This window comes from Python bivittatus, unplaced genomic scaffold (genome assembly GCF_059951505.1).
Source record: "Python bivittatus isolate LINGU-HERP-01145 unplaced genomic scaffold, Pbiv_v1 ctg000410_np1212, whole genome shotgun sequence".
In the NCBI taxonomy this organism is placed as follows: Eukaryota; Metazoa; Chordata; class Lepidosauria; order Squamata; family Pythonidae; genus Python; species Python bivittatus.
Genome location: NW_028277067.1, coordinates 3,691,735 through 3,710,332, shown reverse-complemented (window position 1 = coordinate 3,710,332; position 18,598 = coordinate 3,691,735). Strand labels below are relative to the sequence as shown.

The 18,598-nt window shown below is 38.5% G+C and overlaps 1 protein-coding gene across 2 annotated transcripts in view; it reads right to left on the bottom strand.

Moving 5' to 3' along the window:
* The window catches only part of ACLY (ATP citrate lyase), a 58,732-nt gene extending 49,200 nt beyond the window's left edge, over positions 1 to 9,532 (bottom strand). For both annotated transcript variants that reach the window (XM_088143376.1, XM_088143377.1), the window contains exon 1: positions 9,396 to 9,532. The gene's annotated coding sequence lies outside the window, so the exon portion shown is untranslated. The remainder of the gene's footprint in view (positions 1 to 9,395) is intronic.
* Positions 9,533 to 18,598: the final 9,066 nt, after the last annotated feature.

Sequence of the window (18,598 nt, the reverse complement as noted above, 5' to 3'; positions counted from 1 at the left end):
CAGCTGGGTATATAAGCCATGGTTTAACAAAATATAATGCCTGAGCTCACACCCTATGTTAAGCCAAATCCAAACCCATTACATGATATGTGAACTTAGCCTCTGTAGGTTGGTCATAATTTTAGGAAATAATGGTCTAATACTGTGATGGAAGGCATGAGTGGGGAGGATTCTGGTATGGAGCTTCAAGGCTGGGGGGGGGGGAGAAACATTCCAAGCATCTCCTCAGCCCCCAGCTGGACTGTGTGAAAGTAAGGAGGAAGAGACTAGCCCCTCCCTAAGGGCTTGATGGTTACAGCTGCTCTCATTGGGGAATTACAGTTAGTCTGGCGAGATTCTGTCTATTAGGTGCAAGCTAATAAAGAAGCTGAGCTGATTTCTGGACTCTCTCGTGTGATTCTTGGGCTGAACCTGACAAATACAGTCTTTTTAAGCCTTCTCAAGAGGCATAATTAGAAACTGAATATTGTTCAGTGATGGGGAGAAGCTTTATTCCAATGCATAAAGCATATGCCTTATTATGCCCTTCCCTTCCAAACCATTAAGAGAGACAACCCAATAATGAATTGAGCCTTCTTGTCTTTGTTAAATCAAATAACAACAGCATCCACTGTAAAAACAAAACCATGCCTTTCTAACAATCTGAAATCCAAAATCCTCTCATGCATCCAAACAGATGGAGTTTAATTCTCTGATGTACAAGATACAGATATGGGCAGGAGATAGAAAGAAAGATATTTGGAATACACTCAAGTCACAGCTGCTGTAGTAGCTTAACAATCTCTAAACTGGCAGCTGCAAACAAATGTATTTGCAAAGGCAAACTGCTGAACAAACCTCCCACCAGCTATGTCAGCAGATGACTACGTGGGAAAAGTCCGTAACTCAAAGGTAATGCATATGTACTCTGAATCCAGAGAAATCCCTCTATCCCAGCAATACAAAGATCTGGAAAGAGAAGTGCTGAAACCATGCTCCACTTCCAGTTCTTGTAGACAGCCCTGGGCAAGACATTACATTACTTAGCAAACATCAACTCCACAAATACAAGTGAAAAACAAATAGCAGAACGCAGTGCTCAGTGAAAGACAAATTGCAAAATGCAGTTTTCCCAAAGCATGTTGAAACTCAGTGACGTTCAAGCTTCATTTCAGGCAACTATTTTCTCAGTGACAATGTTGGCACTGAGTCTACAAAGCCAGCCAAGATGAAAACGTTACTATTAATATTAAGAGCAAGCCAATAATAACATCATTTTTAAAAAAAAAAATCACATTTCCAAGGTATAAAATTCCTTGTGCTTCAAGTCCAGCTTGATTCCTGATGAGGTAACTTTAAAGCCATGGCTGTGCTGTTTATTGGCAAGAAATGCATATGTATACAGATCCAGAAAACACAAAAGGATTCATAGCTTATATGGGGATAGATACACAAAAATGCCTCCCTCCATCTTTTCAAGAATCAAGGCCATTTTCTGCTCTTTGACTAAAGAGGTAGAACATTTCTATTTCCTTGGAACTTCTCTCAGAAAGGTTCCATTACAGTGTTTTCTTCCCACTCATTTCTACTTTGAGTGCAATCAGGCCAGCCACCCAAACAAAAAAGGTAGATCTTCCAGATAATGGTGGTAGGAATGGGCTACACATGAAACCCTATCCTTCAGAAACCCAAATGTTCAATTTTCACTAGTACTGAGGGAATACGTGTTTGTTTTAGGAGCAGTCACGGAAGACTTGTTTCAGGATGGCACAGGAGACGTGGTTTTAAGGTCTTTTATGCCCAGAGATCACATTAATTTTCAAGATGTTACTGTCAACCTGTACTGTGAATGTGTCAGAAATGCGTCAGAAGGCAAAGGCAAAGAAGCATGACAAGAGAAAGATTTGAATAACTCCACTGAGCCCAAAAAATTGACAACCTGTCCTGCATAAAGAAATCTAAGTGATATACTGCTTCCTGAATTTATACATCCTCTATTCATACAGTACTATGAATATAACTTCTATAAAATGAAAGTCAAAGCAGGCAACAAAAACAGGCAGTTTGAGCTCTGGGCAGTCAGCAACTATAGCTAGTGATTTCTCTAAAAGGAGGAAAATTTGGAACTGAGTAAAGCGGCCAAAAATCAGTAAGAGGTAAAAGAGGTAAAAAAATCAGTAAGAGGTTTTTTGGGGTGGAGTCAAGCTCTCTCTTCTGAGGAAAGAAGAACAGAGGGGGCTATAAAGAAAATTGGGGAGATAAAGGTCGATTGCTGATCATCATCTTCATCATCATCACAGCAACTTTTAAAAAATGAGGAGTGAAGAAGGGACAGAAAAGCAGCTCTTAATGAAGAGTTGCCCTTCTTGCAATTAGGGAAGAAGCATAAAGCAAAAGAAGAGATACAAGAAAAGAACTTCAATCAGAATAATGTGAAATATATTGGGGGTGGAGAAATATGTAAAACAAAAGAACCTCTGAAACAGTAAATTTTGCATGAAATGGGCAAGTCTGAGCCTGCCCCTTCCAAAGCCTATTATTTATATGAAGCTAGCTAATCTATGGATTTCCCTGCCTCCAGAAAATCATTGCAGCAATGAATTTATGCTTCCATAGAGAGAGAGGAAATATGATTGGGAACCCATGGCCTGCTTGCAATTCCCCAGCATCTTACATCATGCTTCCATTTCCACCATTAAAACGTCCCCCGGCTTTCCAAAACTGGACCAAAAGGCATCTCTGAAATTCAGCCATTTTGCTGCTGAATGTTGGTGTTCAGGCTGTGTTGTGTGTGTGTGTGGGGGGGGGGGGTTTGGAGGGTTAAGAATGGTTTGTCTTGAAGAGACTTCCCAACTCCATTTCTACCCTTAAACCCACCTTTAAAAGGCCCAAAAGATTCAACTCTGTCCCTTCCTGGGATGTCATCACCTTTGTGATAATCTCACTTGTCATTCTGTTTGTCAGAAGCAAACTGCAGCCCCCAACTCTTGGAAAGTTGTCTAGCCCTGCTAAAATTGCCAGGTAATTAGCAATACTCTTCCTCAATTTTGTGATTACCTTGCATTGCCATTTTGTGGAACCAGGGATTAGGGGCAGAGTATAAACTTTGAAAATCTCTGCCCTATATCATTATCTGATATAAATTAAATCCCTTTGGAAAATGATATTACCACATTAGGTTTGGCTCAGTGGAAAGCCACTTATCAGGCTTCACTATCTAAATACCTTGAACTTTCTGACAAAGCTGTTTTGAAATAGGCATAAAATACTTTTTCTTCCCAAAGTCTTCATGAGAGACCACCATTTCAATGTCTTCTTTGCTAAATACAGTTTGTTATTCGGCATCATTGTTCTTGGATTATCTCTCCATGGCTACTTGCCAGAAACTACAGTGTATCTGAATAAATAAGAAAACATTTATGGGAAATAAGCCATAAAGAAGCTCTAGATGGGTAAATCGCAGAGATGGGAAGCATCTCATTGGTTGAGGGCCACACTTAATTTTTTAAGGAATGGTACTAGACTGTGGCCATAATAAGTATGGCGAGTTTGACCACATGTGGCCCCAGCACTGAAGGTTGCCTACTCCTGCTAGACAGCAATATTGTGCATATCTGATCCATGCATCTACTTTTATAGATTAACTGAGAAATGAAACCACTACCACCTTCTGCTGCTATTCACACATCCAAGGCAGCTTCTGATTAGCATTTATCAAAAAGATTTCAAACAATGCAAAGTATACATGCAAAGTATACTCAGGAAATGTCAGCTGAACTGTTAATATTCAAAGCCTTCCTCAAATAGGAAGGGCAACATATCCTTGTTCATCTGATCTTAGGCAGAACAACTGCCATTTACTACAGGCCCTCAAAGCCACAGAGGTTTAACTGCTGTCAAACTTGCTTTGTGCAAATAAAGAGGCCAGCACAGTGAAAGCAAGCCTACGCGTCAGCAGCTTGACATCCTCCGTCACATTTGCCCCTCTGTAAATACTGCAAGTAGCATTCTGGCTTGCAAAAAGGTTGGCATATTAATAATTGCCTAATACAAATGCAGAATCAACCTTTTCCCCTAAAGGTTCTACTACAGAATCTCACTTTTTTCACCTTCTAATGAACAAGCTAAACTTCCTCCAGCGCAGATGGAGATATGCCAAGCTTGTTAAACAGGTTGGAACTAATTTCAAAAGATCTAAGTGAAGCTATCCCACTTGAATAGTGAACAGTTATCGTTATGCTAGACACATCCATGTAGCAGAGATGTAAATCTGTCCAGAAAAAAAAAGAATGGACAGCAAAATCCAAAATCACTCTGGAAACATTAATATCAACTTTGGCATAATTATTCATTTATGAAGACTCCTCAATTCAAATTTGCCAATTTTTAACAGCAGCCAATATGGAAGTTGCCAAACATCAGAAGCTGTGTCTTGCAGGGATACACAATAAGAGGCCCAGGAATACCTCCCTTAGTGCCCATCAGGCTCTCTGTCCCCCGTGACTTTTTTAAAAGATTATCTTGACAGAAATAGGAACCCCACATGGCGCAAAGCAAAACACTAGCTTCTCTCATCCTACTGATTTGCAGAAATGCCTCTGAAACCCACAAAACACCCACTGGGAGAGCATCTTGGGGGAGAGGGGGAAGGGTTAGCTTGCCTCCTTTTTTTTTTCATAAAACTTTTATTATAATATATAGAAAGTACAATTAAAATACAAAACAGAGAGTACAGCAAAGAAAGACAAAAGAACTAAAAGAAAAAAGACAAAAACTAAAATAGTGAGAATAGACAGAAGGGTTAGCTTGCCTTCTGATAAATGAGTGGTTTTGTTAGCCCGCCCGCTCCCCTGGCAGCATTTGGTGAACAGGCAAATCTTCTATTTCAACCATTTTAAGAGTCTGCGTTCTCTACGTTCCAGATGTGCCTCTCCGAACACAGGATACATAGTCCAAGGTTTTGGCAAGTCATACTGCAAGAGAAACTGACCTAATGAAGTAAATGGATGAAAGATCTCCCTAAGAAGGGCAGTTTTAACAAAAGTGCTGATACAACATCCATGAACACAGAAGTTCCTTTACTGATGTTCTTAATACTGGAAATAATATCCCACTGTACTCTCCAGTTTGCCTTGTTTGTTAATTATTTATGTTTCTTTACCAGTTAAATAAAACAATATTTTTAAAATAACTGACTTCAGGAAAAGAAGTTGGGAAGTGGTAACAAAGTCAAGGCTTTATTATTATTTTTTTAGGCCACAGGTGACCTAGTATGTAGTATTAGACTCATCTAAAACACTAAGTGTTGGTGGTGGTATAACCTGCCCACACAAGGGGCCTTTAGCTCATCAGAGATAAAATACCATGACCCCAAATTCAGAAAGAATGGAGTATTTATCAAGATCATTTAGGACAAGAAAATGCATTGTTCAGGGGGAAAAAACATGCTTGACAAAGAGGCAAAGACAAAATCACAGGTCAGTCTTTTCAAGACTGTTACAGCCGTATTGTTCTCATCAAAAGCAAGACTGAATTGGAACTCACAAATGAATAACTGATGCCATATTTCCAAGAATGGTGCCAACAAGTGGATCCTGAGATGGCAGAAAAATAAAGATGATGGAGCTTTATGAAGGCAGGCTGAAGAAGGCTAAAGCTTCAGAAATTGAAAATTCGGAATAATTTTCACCTTAGAGATATTAATATTAAATATTAATTTATTCTTAATACATTTCTATTTTGTTTTACAGACAAAATAATTGAGAATCTCTTGCAAACCATTAGAAATAAACAATTGAAAGTTTCAGTAGGAGAATGGGGAAATGAATTAAAAAGAAGCCAATTATAAAACAACTATTTTATCAAATAAGTTCAGAATTCAGTTTAAAATGAATAGTACATTCTAGCAACATGAATACCATCATAAGGTAGAGAACATGTAGGGACAGCAAGGCCACGGCTGGGCTTCATTACTGCTTTTTAATGTAGCTGTAATGAATGCCAGTACTGAGACTGGCATAGACTCTAATAGAGGAGTAATGAAAAGGAAGGTTCCAGAGATTATCTAAGCAAACTTTCTCTGTTTTATTAAGAAGCTTAAACAACATGGCTTTAACTGAGCAGGGTTTATCATTTTTCTGCTTTCATAATGTAAGACATAGATACAATCTTCCTTTGGCTAGAGAATGAAAAACACCAACCAACCAGAATTTGAATGAAATGAGACTGCACTCTACATGATTATTTTAAAATACAAATTGTCAATAATCATAAAAAGTAATTTGAACTATTAGAGTTATTATATTTGCATCTGATTCTACGTTGCTACGTTCCAATTAGAAGACCAAAGCAGGGGTCGAGCGCTTTAACTTCTTAGCTATGACTGCAATCACCTAATATCATATAAAGAAAATTTGTATTTTAGGGTTCACTAGTGCCTTTACACAAAGTGGGAAAGGCAGGGAGCCCTTTAGCATTGCATTGCAAGCTTTAAGATTTTTAATGAAATGGTTCCTACAATTTCTTCAGTGGAAGGATTAAACACAACAGGCCAGCACAGAAAACTGACAAGTATCAGCAGAAAACAAAGCCAAAATAATAGACTAATAAGGTGGCAGAGTGATGAGTGACATACCATGCACTGATGGGTGACTTAATAAGCAAGTGGTTATTTCAGCTGCTTCAAGATTGCTTTGGCATGTCACAAAGAAAAGGATCAATTATTTTCTTCTTCTGGCATACACAAAAGCTTCCTTATACACAAAAATCCATACATAACTAGAATAATTGTTTTAAGGCAGCCTTTCCTAAAATTATAGCCCTTCCAGATGTGTTGGGCTGCATTCTTAATTGGCACTATTAACATACTTAAGTCTGTCTGAAGGGGATGTGAGTAGATGAGACATGTAGAAAAGAACATCTAGCAGTTAGAACAAATCTTCAACTACCCAGATTTAGCATCAGATCCCTGTTCTGTCAATTTTCCATGTTTATATGTAACAACATGATAAAAGGGTTAAAGTTATGTCAGTTTTATAAACAGACATCTGATACAGGTTTAAGGAATAGCTCAGTAATATTTATCTTTCCCCTACGTTTTCTGTTCCACTATTTGCATTTTTAAGACAGAGCATCCAGTGGCACTATGTTAACTTGAAATCAGAGGTAGGAAATTTGTCACAAGACTTCTGAAACACACTTTTTGATTACCTGCTCTTTGAACAGCTTAGTTGCCAATTCCTCTAACAAAGGTAGAGGTCTAGAAAGATAGGGAAGCCTCTCCATATTTGGTAAATGGATGAGTGATAAACAACCTTTCCAGTATGAGGAAGCTTCAGAAAATTTGAAAGAACTGTTGCTAGGAGGAAAAACCCATGAGGTTCTTTTGGAAGAAGCCACAACTTGCAAGACAACCTTTGCATATCAGATTCAACGCCCAACACATTCAGTAAAAAATGATTTCCCACTGAGAAAAATGTTTTCACCTGAGATCCTGGAGATCCACTGAGCCCTTGTTTGGACTCAATCAGCTCCATATATACTTCAAGGCAATTATTGGTTTTGCCCTAAAGTAGGAATATATGAGCTAAAATTCCTATTTCTATTCCTTCTACCACATTGCAGATCCTCATCACTGAGCAACTGCCAATATTGTTGAAACACAGGGATAGAACAAAGTAGATCACAATAAGATCTCTGGGTGATTTGTAGTGGATTCCCAATAGCTTGTCCTACCATTAAGAGAGTGAAATTACTCTCTCAAACATCCAATTTTAAGTGTCAGAATGAAAAGCAAATTGTTATGCCTGCCCACCTAACAACAGTGATAATTAAAAAGCCTATATACCCACCCACAGAAACAAACATGCATGGACACAGGAGTCCAAATCAGCCTGTGGCTTGGTTCTAGTACTGAGTACAGAATCTTAGATTACTCACATTCTCAAAGGCATCCCATTCATTAACTTTTGCTTAGGTCTGCCCACCTGAACTATTGTTTTGTTCCTGTCTCTCATTGGGGGATTTTAGGGCTCTATAAAAAAAAAAAATCTGCGGGTTTGTATATTTTAAAATCTATTTTTTAAAATGTGTAATGTTTTATTCCAATAAGAACGCTTAATCTTTTTATAACGCCTGCTTTTATTCACTTGTTATTTTATTTTAATTGTTGTACACCGCCCAGAGTCACTTTGTGTGAGATGGGCAGCTATATAAATGTGATATATAAATAAATAAATGTCAATCCAAGCTGAAAATCAGCTCATGCAGAGAATGCAGGACAATCAATATACTTCTGAGATACAGCAAAAAGTTAACAGCAGAAGCAAAAATTGCTATGAAAGGGTAGAAAATGCAATAAAGACAAATCACTGTCTTGTGCCAATTATACTAGTATGTTTCAGGTGCTGTGCTAAAACATAGCAAGAGAAACCTCTTTCCTCTATTCTGTATCATATTAAAAGATCTGTATATTCTACATCTATTCTTCCTAACATATAGGCAGTCCTCAATAAGGTATTCTCTATTGCCCTCTCAGGCATCTAATCCTGAGAAAGAGACCTCCTTAAAATATGAGGGACAGCTGGGCTCTTACAGAGAAGAGTAGTGATAAACTATGAATTATAAACTTGTGAGGACTTTTTGAAGACTTTGAAAAAGATCTATCAACACCATGTCTCGTGGTTGGGAAGTCTACAGATTTAAAGGTGTGTGCGAGAAAGTAGTTTCTGTTCTCAATCCCAAATTTATATCCGTCTCAACAGATGATTCACAAGTTCCCAAACTGAGGAAAAGGGAAAAATGACTCCATCGACTCCTGAAGCAGGGGTGTGTTTTTCTCCCTTCCTATGTACAAGAGGGACGGAGGTTAAAACTATTCTAGATCCCTTCTTTCTCGCTCTCCCCCTGCCTTGTGACTTTCCTATATTAACAACTTATCAAAAGTTGCTAGGAGAGAGATCACCAGTGATTTATGTAGCATTTTGCTCAACTAATACAGATTGCCACTCCTGTGGGTTAAAAGGGGGGGAGGGTTGTCCACTTGTTTCACAGTCCACAGATACACTTGCCAAAGTAATGGTGCACTTTTGATGCTGAATACATGTAATGCAACAGTAGCTATTTATCTACGTAACACTATCCGGTACGCGGAGTTGTAAACAAAAAGTAAACAGGTACCGGTTCTAACCAGCGACCGGGCACTTATAGTACAACTGGGTTCGTTTGATCCCTTTGCTAGGAGGGAAGGGGACTGCTCGAACGACGATAATCAATCAGAAAAGTGCCTTGTTAAAAGGTCCTTAACAGCCCGAGGGATGCATGTATCTCCCAACACCTCCACGTGAAAGACGTAGTTAAGGAAAGCGCTTAAAAGAAAGGAATACAGGGCTTCCCAAGTCGCCCCCCTCCCCGCTTACCTTAGGGTTAAAACGCCTTGCCCTTCGCCGGCCTGGCCTTTGCTAACTCTGAAGCAGCTCCTGCTGCCTTTGTCCAAGTCTTCCGGCTGCTCTCCCCTTCGTCTTTTTCTGCCGCCGCCGCCGCCGCCTCCTCTGCCTCTTCTCATATGGCTAGATGCACTTCCAGCCCTGCCATAGGGCAGCATTTTCTCCACGTGCTGCTTGCCTGAGCAATGCCTGACTTCTCCCATTGGCTCACCTCCCGTGGGCAGAACACCGCATGCTTGGGGGTGGAGCGGGAGAGTGTTGCAAAGCTTGATGGGAGTTGCAGTTTTTTAATACGTGGCTTCCGACTTTCATCTCGTGTGAAAACGGGGCGGTAGGGGGCGGGAAAACCGGGGACAATTCGTTTTAGGGTTTTTAAAAACCTTTTTTCTATCATTTTAAAGTTGTCGTTAATTTTATCAGTGGGGAAATTAATGCAAAAACTTAAGTTACATTTGAAAGGGAGATTCGGAGACTCCATTCTTTAGAAATAAAAAGTGCCAATAGAAGAGAATATGTGTAGCTCAGGGTTGAACTGTGGAGTCCTTGGGGTTCTTTGAGCTTGGTTCTTTTCTTGCAAACGTTTCATTACCCAGTTGGGTAACATCTTCAGTGTTAGAATGGAGTGGGGTTTGCTCTCTGTTTATATACAGTAGCTTGCCCTGCCAGTGTTTGGGGGGGGGGGGTTTCCTCCAAGAAAAAAACCCTATATACATCTGATGCAATGAACTGTGATCCATAAAAGTTTATGAGATGATACATTGGTTAGGTTTTTAAGAGACCATGAACTATTTACCATTTCCTTTGTTTCTCTTTTTTTGTTTTTTTAGCAGGAGCTCAGGTTGCAGGGATGGTTCTGCCCTCAGGCAGAGGAAGGCAGTTTTCTTGCAAGGATAGGCTTACTCAATAATTTGCCTATGAGATTTTCTTCCCTAGGTATCAAAATAATTTAACTTCTAAATACCATGAATCTTGAAAGAAAGTTTGTTACTCCATCTCAAGCAGCAAAATGTCTTAGGCCAACTGTATGTGGGTGTTTGCATACATAATTTCAACACTAAAATTATTTTAAATAATAAAATAATTTACTAATCTTGCTAAAGGAGTATTGAGCTGGTGTGAATAATAGCTTAGCTATATTATTTCTTTTTCTGGCCATTTGTAAAATGGGAAATATAATGCAATGCCTATGAGCAGAAAATATGAAATCCCCAATTTCAGTTTAAACTCAGATCTCTGGTGATCTTAGGCAAGCCATGATTCCAGCCTTCTGCTATAATTACATTAGGACCAACTCCCAGAATTTCAGCTAATATGACCTGAAGTTGTGATCTACCTTACAGGGCCATTGTAAGAAATTCTGAAAGAAGGTACTGTTGTAAAAGTGAAATTCAGCGCCAGAAGAACTGCTGAAACTTCCATAATAACAGTTAGCAAAATTGCCAGATACATTTTTGTTCAGGGAGATGATTGGCTGAGCATTCTCAATAGCCAGACTTCCTGAAATCTGTTGAATGGGATAAAAGACAGACCACATTTGCAGTTTGAATAGAATAAAAACTGTATGCTTACACTTCTAAATGCGATACGGAATTGGCACATAGTTTGGCTAATGCCTCATTAATGTTTGCAATGTTCAGATCACAGGATAAACTGCTACATCAAAGGAGTAAAAGGATTGCAAATAACAACTCACATCTTGCAAATATACTCCCACAACTCTTTACTGTTGCTGATCCTGATAAATGCAAGTTGTTTTCCATGTTTTTTTCTTTTTTTTAACTTCAAGAGGAAGTTGTGCTGTCTAGACAGGTATCATAATGACAATGTCAGATAGGCAATCCAATTTGGCGAGATAGCAAAGCCTTTGCATTGTTCTCATTTGCACAGAGAGGAGATGCACAAGAGTTGGATAGATGGGAGCCTTGTTCCTACAACATGCTTAACTGGCTCAAGTGTGGGGATTAGTCTACTGTGGGAGCACCAAAATGGGTCAACTGATTGTTAATTAACCTTTAAAACAGTGTTTCTCAACCTTGGCCACTTTAAGCTGTGTGGACTTCAACTCCCAGAATTCCCCAGCTAGCTAGCATGCTGGCTGGGGAATTCTGGGAATTGACATCCACACATCTTAAAGTGGCCAAAGTTGAGAAAACCACTTTAAAAGGTTAGATTTAGCCCCAGAGTGAAATTAATTTTACAAAATCACTTGTGTTGTCAGAATGCTAAGTCAATGAGATGCCCGTTTTTCCTTACCTAGTTCTCCCTGAAAAAGAATTGGAGAGAAAGAACAGCTAAGAAAGTACACCGCTCTATTAGAAAACTCACTGCCAAGGCCTAATGGAACAGGATATGCTTCCCAAATACTGGATGGCTGTAGTGACTGAGCCATGACTGCCACTGACAATCTGACCAATAGAAAGAAGCTAGGAAAAGCATGAAACTTTGCCAGTACTTTGTTAAGTACTTCCTAGAGAAAGTGGGCAGGGACTCTGTAGTCCAAATATAGTGTGTGATCGTAAGAAGATTTGATGGGAATATGTCTGACTTGGTTATACATATATTGTTAGAACAGGGCCATTAATTGCCAAGGAAACTTGGTCAATGTGCCATCAACCTATTAGCTGAAGTGGCCCATAATGATTAAGTGTCCATTAAATGAGATGTAAAATATGGTTCTAATAAGCTGCTTAACTTTTCTTGGTGGATCAGATGACTTGGCAAACTGATTTCTCCATTGTCTCTTTCAATTTTGGCTAGTATCCCAGCCATTTTTGCAATGGCCAATATGCTGACATTTTGGGTGTGTGTGTTTTTTCTTTAAAGATAAAGTCTTTAATTTGAGCTTAACTCCTGGAGACTATACTGTCATGTCCATGTAGTTTTCTTAATAACAGTGTAGAAGTAGTTCACCATTGCCTTCTTCCAGGATATTTTCTTGTCTTCCCAGTCCAGCCTACAGTCCTGGGTTTTTCTGATAGTCTCCCATCCAAGTATGAATTAAGCAGATTCATCTTAATCACAATTAAGATAGCACGGGTGGAGGTTGACTTGTCCCTCCCAACCTGCTTCATGTCCTGGCTGTGTCTACACATGCCTTTGATGGGCAAAAATAGTGCTAGAAGCTATGGAGTTGTTGTGGCTAATTTAGCACCATTTTGCGTTTGTTATTTGTTAAATGTATATCCTGCTTTTCCTCCAGAAGTTCAAGTAGCATACAAAGCACATTGTCTTTCGATTTTTCCATTACAGCAGAGATATGGGATAGGTAGGACTGAAGGATAATGACTGACCTAAAGTCGCTCAGTGAGCTTCCATGGCTGAAGGTGGATTTAAATGAGGGATTCTCAGGCCCTAGTCCAACATTTTAACTACTATAATACAGTGGCTGTTTGTAGCCACCCTATCCATGAAAGATAGTTCTCACATGATCAAAAGCAAACAATCTGATACTAGATCTGCCTGTCAACAAAACAAGAAACAGATGAAAATTTATTCATGTCTTGCTCTTCTTTACTCTCTTCTTGCTCTTCTTCTTCTCTCAAACTTGTCAAGCACAGTAATTTTTTCTAGACTATAATCCACTCACATTATATAAAGTATGTTGCAAGAAATTTGAGGAGTTCTCAGATTCACATGATTTGGTTATGTTCATCTATGTCTTTTTTTTTGGCTTCAACTCATTACAAATGTTACTAAATTATTACTGTTGTTGTTATAGCAGGGGGGGAACATAGCAATTAAAGATCTAAATGTGATGCTAAATTATACTCCAGAAATATGGAATTTGACATTTTATGAAGAAATATTGCTCTACAGTATTATGCCTGGGGTTCAGCAGAGAAAATTATTCTAAGTGATGAAAAACAATTTACATTAGCAATATTAAACAGTAGTTTCAAGTTCCTTATCCTGTGATTTTTCTGATATTCCTAAGAACTCAGCTTATTTTCTTGCTGTTGTGATTTTCTTGTATTTGTTGATATTCTTTACTGAGATATGCTTTGCAGAGGCATCTGCAGGATCAAAAGCGTATGTCAACATGACAAAAGCAGTATCATGCCATTCTAATGCAAGATTTGCTTGTGATGTCACGGCACATGGACGAAACGGAATGGTTCCCCTGAGCCCAGAAGCCATGAGGCAGGGAGAGGCAGGAGCTTCCAGGACTGCAGACAAGCTTCACTGTTGCAAAAAACCTCTGCTTTGTTCTGGTTTCAAATAAGCAGATGAAGAGCTAGAAAAAAGCCAGCTCATCTCTTCAAACAAGGCAATGTCATATATTCAGACATACTATACAATTTTGAACTCACACAAATTCCTTGTGTGAAGCCCTTTTTTTATCTAGTCACAACATGACAAATGCCATTCACATTTCATAACCTGAGGCTGAATAGCTGACTGCCCGTTCCACAAATTTCAGATTGTTTAGAATATTGCAGATCTCCCATTGTTAGGGTAGAAACTGTCCCAGAGACCATATTAAAAATCAATTCTTGCCATAGGCATCTGCCAGGGGGACAAGTAATGAAACATGCATTGTGATGTCATGATACAAACCCTGTGGCTTACATTCTTGCATCCAATGCCAGGACATGAGTATGAAAGGCCAGGGTTTGCATTGTGACATTGGAAAGCTCTACATCCCAAAGGTTTTGGGACCACAAGTCATAGTGTCTTCTTCAGAGGCCTTGCTGGTTGAGAATTCTGTGAGTTGCAGTCCTACCATATATGAGGAATGGTAGGATGGGGAAGGCTTGAATAGGTGTTTCTTAATGCTCATTTGTCTAACATAATCTGGGGAATCCCAGTAGAATCTACATTACATTGATATATAACTGTTAACAGATTGCAAAGCTATGGCTTAAAGACATATCTGTTAACACATATACTCACACAAACATACACAGAGGGGTAGAAGAGTCTAAAAGTAGAAATACTTAGTTTTAGCTGAAAGACATTCCAAATTGCATTTGAATGTTATGAAATATTTAAGTTGTAAAGAACAAACTTAGATATTTCAAAACATCTGGAATAACCAGTTGGGATACTGCAAACTGAAAGCATAACTTTCCCAGCCTCTAAAGAAGAACAAACCAAACTGGTTCTGTAGCTTAATCAATTAAAGAGTGTGAGAACGAATTTGTAATCAAATAAAATCATATTCATGACTGTGAAAGGTTGTCTTCGGGTCTTTGGTAGTTTATAAGAGCTTCCTGGGTGTAGAGAATGCCCTATATACACTTGCCACATATGGAACTGGTGTTTATTAACAGGTTCACACACATGTACAACACTTGATTCCTTTATACTTAATTGCAGTAAGCATAGGGCTGCTAGATCAGGGCTACAAAAACCTGAATGAACATAAGAAATTCAGAAAACTAACTCCTTGTGACAGTCATATAGTGGTCATGTAGATTTTTGTAACTCAGGTCTGATTGCCTTAATAATAACTTGTAGTGAAGTTTTTTTCAGCTTCTCTTCTCTGAAATTTTGAGAATAGTTTTTGCTATTTTGTTACAATGGTTATCTTCCCATATCACTTCAGTTTCTCTCACACATAAATTTAATACTGCATCTCTTCCTTACACTGATCTTAGTGTAACCGTATCTCCTCCATGTCAAATCTGTCACACCTACTCTCGTTAATTTAATCTGTATATTTGACACTATTAATTCATAGCCTGTTTCATAACCTGCATCTATTGCATTCTACCATCCTCTGTTGTCTTTTATATAGTGAATTTGACCCTGATGTTTTATATCTAGTGACATCTAGATACTGAGGCTGCATTTTTGTTGCTTGAAGCAGGTGTTGGCAATGAACAATACATTTAGTTCAAAAACACTATTAAACTATCTCCTTCTATATTACATTTACCCAAACCAAATCTTGTAATCCCAGGTTTTACCATTTATGCAGCCTTTTCTTCTACCATTTTTGCATTCCAGTCTCCCATTAGTAGTACTTTCAAGCTGTTGAATTTTTCACTTCTTGCAATTGCTCAACGTCTTGCACTTGTAATGGGTGCTAGGATTGTGCATACTTCAAACATAGTTCAGAAGAACTGCTTCAAATATTACAGAAGCACAAGCATAGCTCTTTGCTATTCATTAAAGCACATACATATTTTTCAGGCTCATGCAGAAGCCTGAAAAAAGTTGTGTGTGGTTTAAGGAATGGAAGAGAAGTAATGTGCTCTCATGAGGTCCAAATAACTTATTTTGCATCATTTTTGAAGTATGCACATTCCTAGTGTGTGCATCCAGTTGTATAAAATTGATATCATTGGATAGCCACTAACAGATATTATCCTGTTATACCAAACATATATTTAGCACTGTCATTTCTGAGTACCATGCCCTCTTTATTTCTTTGTCTTATCTCATACACTAAATAGCATGGCAGGTAATCATCTAATTTAAAGTGGCCTATTCTGGTCCACCTAAATTCACTTATAAACATTCAATTTATTATGTTTAATTTCTGCTTTGACTAATTCAATTTTCTTTTTTTGGTTCATACATTCCATGATCCAATTGTATGTATCCTTAGGAAATGAGGAAGCCCTCTTTTAATGCTGGCACTATCAATAACCAGATTTCTGCCTGGTTTTGTTCTGGCTAGATTTATTTGTGGAAATCTGATACTCTCCTCTAGCAACAAGTAACTTCTAACTTAGGGTTTCATCATCCAGTATCTAAATTCATCTAAATATTATAGCTAGTTTTCTTAGTAACAGTACTGATTTGCCATTGCCTTCTTCCAGATTTGATTTAGGAGTTCCTTCTCCTAGATTGACTTCCCTCATACTTGCAGAACCCCATCTACCCTCACATTGTAGTTTACCCTTAGTTTCACTCATCCCTTTTTTAATTTACTGGCAAGGTTGATCTTATCAGGAGTTCACATTCCTGTCAGCATTGTTCTCAAGGCCGTTAATGCTAGTGTTTCCTCCCACCACACCAAGAGGTCACTATGCTTCTTGAGTTTGGCTTTCATATAAATGTACAACCATAACATGTGCATGTAAATGAATATGAAAATGTAACTTGATTCTGATTGCCTTGACCATAATGACACATCCACTTCTGCACACCTTTATACCCAAAACATTGTGGGTAACAGGGAGCCCGTGGGGAAAATTGCATTCCCCAGTTCAGCTCAGCACTGCTTAGTTACCTGTCCTGATCCTTGTCAGGTAGCTCTGCATTAGATTGTCTCTTTTTTGGAACTTGGATCTGTCAATATTAAGCAACAGAATGTGAGAGGAAAAGAAATGGGGAGAGATTAAAAAGAAAAGGGAGGAGGGAGGAGACTGATCTTTTCCGTTTAAGCCTGGGGAAAGGAATGTAATAGAGGGAGGGTGGTAGTATTGTAAAGCTCCAGGAAAGTGAATTACAACAAGATGGCTTAATGGTGGTTTGACTCAGTATAAGCTGCTGCTCTTGCTCTGGGCAAGTTCTGGAAGGGTGTGCAGTCACACATGTCAGACTGCTGGTGACCTTCCAAAAGAGGCCAAATGAGGACTGGATAACAGTGGGGGAGGGAAGGCACTGTGCTGTTTGGCAGAAGAGATTTTTCACCATTTTTTTCATTTAGAATTCCCTCTGTCCAGAACTTTACATCAGCTCTGTAAGCACATACATGCACAAGGTGGTATATGAATATGCCTTACAAAGATGACAGCAGCTCACAAAAATAAAGTACAAATCAGGCAGAGAGAAAAATCAGTGGGCAGGAACAAGGAAATGTCACATGAGTATTTCAAAAGAGAGATAACAGAAAAGTTTCATCTGATTTAATCTAGGTTAATTGTTTCAGATTTAAAAATCACTCCCACCCTCTGATAAGCCTAATTACTAGTTTAAAACACAAAGTGAGACAAGGCCAAGGTGACAAACAATATATTTAAAAAGCAAGTGTAGGGCTGTCAGCTTCTTGGACAGCTTCTGCTTTTGCCTTAATTTCAGGTGTACCTCTGAGCACATTATTATTATTACTATTATATACAGAACAACATGAAATCACAGCTGCCAGTTCTTTAGCTGGTGTTGGCCTTCATTCGCATTGAGTTCTTTCCAAGAACCTAGGATGATGTAATGCATCGGCGTAGCGTATGTGCGGATCCAAGCAGTGTGGCCTTTTGTAATTGACAGATGGAAATGTTGTCAATGCACAGATTTCCTAAGTGCTGTCCAGGGTTTTTTGATATGGCACCAGTGTGTTGATCACCACTGGGACCACCATTGCTGGTTTATTATTTATTTATTATTAAGGTTTATTATGGTTGCCGACTCCAAGACTCTGCACAGCTTCCAACATTAAAATATATAATTATAACGATTTAAAACATGACAACAAAACATATAGCCCAGACCAGAAAGCAGCCATAACAATTAAAAAAACAGCCTCTGCAAACACACTTTCTCCAGGCCTGGGAACAGAGCCAGGCCTTAAGGGCTTTGTGGAACCTCGGGAGAGTAGGCACCTATTTCAGAGGGCAGGGGATGTGACATAATGATTCACAATGCTATGTTGACTAAACACAGATGATATTTTTACAACGGAATCCTATGCATGGTTATCAAGATGGAAGACTAATGGAGTGCACTGCCTAGTTAGAAATGCAACCTTGATAAAGAATATATGAAAAGCATATATATGAAAAGCTAGTTCAAACCAAGATTCAGTGTTCGGTAGCGCACAGTAGTCAATTGGATAGCTCTTGGAAGTTTGCAAGAAGAAAATTGTCATGATTTGCTTTATTTTTTTTTCTTATCTTCATAGGAACATACTGTATGTGTATGGCAGATATACAAAATGTGGAGTACTTGGTCGCTTGCTTGCAGACATTTCATTATCCAACTAGGTAACATCATCAGTTATACGAAACTTGCAAGTTATGTGTTCCTAAAAACAGAAGAGCAACTTTTATATATTTTCTTACCTAAATATATAATACCTAACAAAGTGTGCTACATCTTTGTGCATTCTACTTTATATAAATCCGTCCTGTAAGATATATTTTTTATATATTTGGATTCATTAATAAAAAGTATTACTTAAGCATCAGTTTTGGAATGACTAGCTGGGTTCATGCACAGGTCTAAGCTATGGTTTGTTGATTAATCATGGAAAACTGAATTTATCAATTACTAAATTGGATTTCGAC